Genomic DNA, 6,000 nt, shown 5'->3' on the forward strand with positions numbered 1-6,000 from the left:
AATTAATTGGGTAAGATGCCATATATTTCAAAATAATGGTCCTCTGGGCAGTTTTGCTTATTATAAAATATAAAATTAATTGGGTATGATGCCATATGTCAAAATAAAGGTCCTCAGGTCAGTTTTTGTTCATTTTTTTAATATAAAATTAATTGGGTATGATGCCATATGTCAAAATAAAGGTCCTCTGGTCAGTTTTTGTTCATTTTTTAGTATAAAATGAATTGGGTATGATGCCATATGTCAAAATAAAGGTTGTCTTGTTAGTTTTCGTTCATTTTTAAATATAAAAAAAAATTGGATATTAATAAATTTCCTTGTCGTCTCAGTAAATTGCCATCGGGCACAATAGTGGTTTCGTGGGCATGTTTCCTTGAAATCAATAGAGCGTCTGTGTAAATTGCAAACGGGCACAATAGTGGTTTCGGGGCATGTTTCCTTGTAATCAATAGAGCGTCTGTGTAAATTGCCATCGGGCACAATAGTGGTTTCGTGGGCATGTTTCCTTGTAATCAATAGAGCGTCTGTGTAAATTGCCATCGGGCACAATAGTGGTTTCGTGGGCATGTTTCCTTGTAGTCAATATAGCGTCTGTGTAAATTGCAAACGGGCAGAATAGTGGTTTCGTGGGCATGTTTCCTTGTAATCAATAGAGCGTCTGTGTAAACTGCAAACGGGCACAATAGTGGTTTCATGGGCATGTTTCCTTGTAGTCAATAGAGCGTCTGTGTAAATTGCAAACGGGCACAATAGTGGTTTCATGGGCATGCTTTCCTTGTCATCTACAGAGCTTCTGTGTAAATTGCCATCGGGCACAATAGTGGTTTCGTGGGCAAGTGTCTGTGTAATCAATAGAGCGTCTGTGTAAATTGCAAACGGGCACAATAGTGGTTTCGTGGGCAAGCTTTCCTTGTAATCAATAGAGCGTGTTTGTAAATTGCAAATGGGCACAGTAGTGGTTTCATGGGCATGTTTCCCTGTAATCAATAGAGCGTCTGTGTAAATTGCAAACTGGCACAATACTGGTTTCATGGGCAAGTGTCTATGTAAATTGCCATCGGGCACAATAGTGGTTTCGTGGCCAGAGCAAACATGGTGGCTCAATGGGCAGAATGGTGGTTTCGCGGACATCGTTACCGAAAGGTCCAGCGGCATAAAACTTGCTTTACGGCGCTCATGGCGAAGCCTCCTGGAGGGCCCAAGCAACCTCTGCCTTTCCCGGGCGGAGTTTGGCAAAGTAGTTAGTTAGCGGGCATAATAGTGGGTCTGCGGGCCGGGGGGTGCGTGGGGGTGGCCCATCTTGACCCTGCTCCTCATTGGTGGAGTTTGACAAAATAGTGAGTAAGCGGGCAAAATAGTGGGTCTGCGGGCCGGGGGGGCATGGGTGTGGCCCCGCTTTACCTTGCCCCTCATTGGTGGAGTTTGACAAAATAGTGAGTAAGTGGGCAAAATAGTTGTTCCGCGGGCCATGGGGGGGGCTTGTGTTTCGCGGGGCTCGGCGCGGAGGGGGGAAGCAAGACCTACAGGCCAAACTGGACGGCCTATGCACGGCTCTGTCAAGCTGCGGCATGAGCTTGAATGCCAAAAAGTCTGCTGCGATGACGATCGAGAAGGACGGCAGGTCGAAGTCAATGATTCTCTCCCCGACATCTTACACCTCGACTGGAGGGCCGATTGAGCCGATGGGTATGAAGGACTCTCAGAGGTATCTTGGCATCCACTTTAACTGGAAGGGAAAAGTAATACCGAAGAGGACCCAAGACCTGGAACGGATGCTAGCAGAGGTCAAGGCGGCCCCCCTAAAGCCTCATCAGCGCCTGATGATTGTGAGAGATTTCCTGTTCCCGAGACTGATTCATGGGCTGGTCCTGGGACAGGCACATCGGAATACGCTGAACAAAATGGACATCATGATGATAAGAGCAATAAGGGAATGGCTGCGCCTCCCAAGGGCTATTCCACGCTCCCTTCAACAAAGGAGGCCTTAACATTCCACGCTTAGGATCCATACTCCCCATCATGCAGAAGTAACGCTTCTCTAAACTTCTTGATGGGACGAACGGCCTAATTCAGGTGGTTACAGCTACCAAGGCATTGAGAGTGGTCCTTAAGAGAACAGAGATCCCGATCAGGGTCGGAGGAGCTCTGGTGTCTACACCTGCTGAGGTGAACGAGGAATGGGCAAATAAGCTCTGGTCGTCATGGGATGGTAAGGAGCTATCTGAGCCGGATGTGGACGAAGGGAGCCATTTATGGCTAATGAAGCCACACAGAGTCTTCCCGAGACTATATCTGAGGGGAATTCAACTTCGCGGGGGAACTCTATCAACAAAGGCGAGAGCTTCAGGTGAGAGAGTTACCCCGGGAGAGGATAGACGGTGCAGGGGAGGATGCCCTGACACGGAAAAGTTGAACCACATCTTGCAGCGCTGCGCAAGAACCCACGATGTTCGGTGTGCAAGACATAACAGAGTGGTGCGTCTTGGATGCAAGAAGCTGCACCGGGGGGATTATACCACTTCCATCGAGCCCATCGTCCCATGCTTAAAGTCATACATCAAGCCGGACATTATCATCCATCGCACAGAAAGGTTGACAGTGATGGATATTACGGTGGTATCGGGGCACAGGTTAAAGGAATCCCGGGACTTGAAGATCAAGAAGTATGGGGACGTAGACAGCCTAGAGGCGATGAAGAGCTGGTGGGGGTCCCGAATGGTGTTTGACCACCTGCCGGTGGTGATCTCCGGTAGGGGGCTGATGTTCGGGCCATCGGGAAGAGGGCTAAGACGCCTGGGATTTTCGTCGAGGGACGTCATGGATATATGCTTATGTGCAGTACAAGGATCATTGAACACCTACGATATATATATGAGAGGCAATTAAAGATACAAGCAGCATGAAACCATTCGAGAGAACGGCGAGATTCACATTCAAATCAACGCATTAGCGCTTTGAAAAGGCAGCGCCTCAGCTGAACGGCCGTTCAACTGATAACATGATATAAATAGCCAAATGCCTCGTCATCTAATTAGTGACGCGCATGAATGGATGAACAAGATTCCCACTGTCCCTACCTGCCATCTAGCGAAACCACAGCCAAGGGAACGGGCTTGGCGGAATCAGCGGGGAAAGAAGACCCTGTTGAGCTTGACTCTAGTCTGGCACCGTGGACGGAAAAAGGAGCAGAAGGGGAAAAGCTTGCTTGATCTTGATTTTCAGTATGAGTACGGACCGCGGAAGAGGGGCCTCACCGTCCTTCTGGCATTTTGGGTTTAAGCAGGAGGTGTCAAAAAAGTTACCACATGGATAACTGGCTTATGGCAGCCAAGCGTTCACAGCAACGTCGCTTTTTGATCCATCGATATCGGCTCTTCCTATCATTCCAAAGCAGAATTCGCCATGTGTTGGATTGTTCACCCACTTCGATCAAAGGCAGACAATTCGCGCCCGGATTAAACTGTCCTGTTCCCGGATGCACCGTGACAGAGTTGGCAGACATTTGTGCCGCATACACAAAGTGGATAAACACGAGAAGCAGCGTCTCATCAACACGGCCCGCCGACAGGTGATCTTGTACGAGCTGAGTGCGCTCATGGAGACTTTCCCGGACCCACCGATGGTGAGTGATCTCGATATGTGCGACACATCTTCCGCCTCATCCGCGGATCACATGCACAACGTCACCCGCATGTTAAGCACTTTCGAGCGGGAGAGCTGCAGGCCTCTCCCTTCTGCGAAGCGGCATGACAACGCGCAAAAGGTACCGAAAACTTGTTTGAATTCTGCAGACGGACCTATGGGGCACACTTCTTTGACACCATGCCACCCGCCGATGAGTTGCTCGGCTCTCTCACTGAACTTTACGGTAGAAACTTGATGGTGTCCACCGTGAGACATTATCTGATCGACGTACTTATTTTCTGCTCATATGCAGCCGACAGCTCAGAGAGAGAGCCCTCGGTGACCGAAGCAAAACTCGGTCACCTGAAAAGAGCCTGTCTGTACTAGATGAAGCAGATGAGGGGAGAGTTACAAACTCATCGTGCAGAGAACAGGGCAGTAAAATTGGCAAGGTTCATCTCACGTGAGTCCCGGTGCAAATTTTTGAAAGGAGCTCGAAGTAAGATCCCAAACTGATCAAAGCCTTTGCCAGAGAACAGACTCTAGGAATAATGTTGCTTTTGCAAGGCATGATATCGGGCTTCATGTCTATATTGACAGGACACCCCTGTTGTGTCTTTGTCAACATGGAGTGGAGGTGAGGAGAGCAGGCACCTCACAGGACGGATTTGGGGTCATTTCGGTTGAGCACCACAAGACCGCAGCTTTTTTGACAAGGCAAAGGTGGTTCTCAGCCCGCTCGAACACTCCTGGATCACAGATACTATCAGCCACAGATCCGTTGTATCGGATTACGTTTTTTGCCCTTCCATGGTCATTGCTCCTGCAGCCCATATAGGAGCTACTGGGCTGGTGATCCGAATGCCTTGTGAGGCCCATAGTTGCGCACTATGTGGAGTATCGATGACACAACTGTGGAGGCAAACCTCGGCAGTGCACAAAAGTGTTTCGGTAAGATATATGTGCATCACAGCGGGAAAACATCTCCCGCCCCTCATCCGATCACATGCCACGTCCCAAAGTGCAGGGGCGACCCCGTGGCGAGGCCTCCGGGCCCCATCGTTGTGAAGCATGCGATGCCACGTTTGAGACAAGGAGGGGATGCAGTATCCATGAGATGCACGTCCACCCTGTTGTGCGGAACCGGAAGCAGATCGCATCGCTAATGCCGAAACTCGGCCCCATTGGGGAGACGGTGGAAGCAAGAGCCAATTGGCAAAAATTGGAAAGCTGTGAGGCCAACTTCAAGATTTTGCATGTGAATTCTTATTTTATCATGACAAACATTATATCTGAGTCTGAGTCTGAGACTCTAGAATACATATTTCATCACTGTTTCATAAAGTCTTTTATGCAGAAAGAGTCAAAAATCTGTATTTGACGAAACTAACATCAAACAATGGAAAGCCATGAGGCCAACTTCAAGATTTTGTATGTAATTCTTATTTTATCATGACAAACATTGTGTCTTTGGAAAGGTGTGAGGCACTAGAATACATTTCCCTTTCTGTCGGTCTCTCGACGTTGTGACCTTTATCCAGCTCTATCATCTCAGCTCTTGTCAGGTCACCGCTTCCCTTTCTCAGCTCTGCCATCAGGTCTGGGCATGAACTGCGTCCTGCGGTAACCTTGGAACAAAAAGACAAGACTGGCTGAGAGTAGAGTACTATTTACAAGAGAGTACTGTCAACAAACACAGACTCTGTGCCAGGCCCATCTATAAATTGTCCTCCATTTATAATTTAGAGCCATGAAAAACTATAATTGTGCTATATTTTTATCTCAGGTTATGTGCAGGTGTTTTGTCACTCACTGATGCACAAAAGATCAAACACTGAGTAGTCCATTAAGTTAAAATGTTACTATATGAGAAAATTATACCGGTCTCAATCATTTGTAGTCAGAGCAGCATTACTGTAAATTCATATATACATGTTACACTGTGAACAAAGCATGGTGCACAAGATGACAGGACACGGTGCTGCTGCATAGGACACTTTGCCTCAAATGTCAATTTTTTTTACACAGAGATCCTATAGAGGTCTCAACTGGGCATACTAATCGTAGACATTTAAATTTTCTAGCAACATTTTCTACCATAAATATGTAGTTTTTTCTTTCTTAGAAGTGTCGTTTGGCCGAGTACATGTTTCACATACTCAGAATTTGTGCTCTGCATTTCACCCATCCAAGAGCTCAAGTTAAACCGGAAGAACCCTCATCCGTTTCCGGTTTGCAAGACTTAAAGCAGGGAGAAATGGGAAACTGAGAAAATGTATAAATTTTCCAGATGTCTTACACTGCAGCACACCGCAGTGGTGTATAGAAGTGCTGTTCTGATTTAACTAATTTCTTATTATCCCATTTCACTCTGCT

The sequence above is a fragment of the Triplophysa dalaica genome, chromosome 10 (assembly GCF_015846415.1).
Source record: "Triplophysa dalaica isolate WHDGS20190420 chromosome 10, ASM1584641v1, whole genome shotgun sequence".
Taxonomy (NCBI): domain Eukaryota; kingdom Metazoa; phylum Chordata; class Actinopteri; order Cypriniformes; family Nemacheilidae; genus Triplophysa; species Triplophysa dalaica.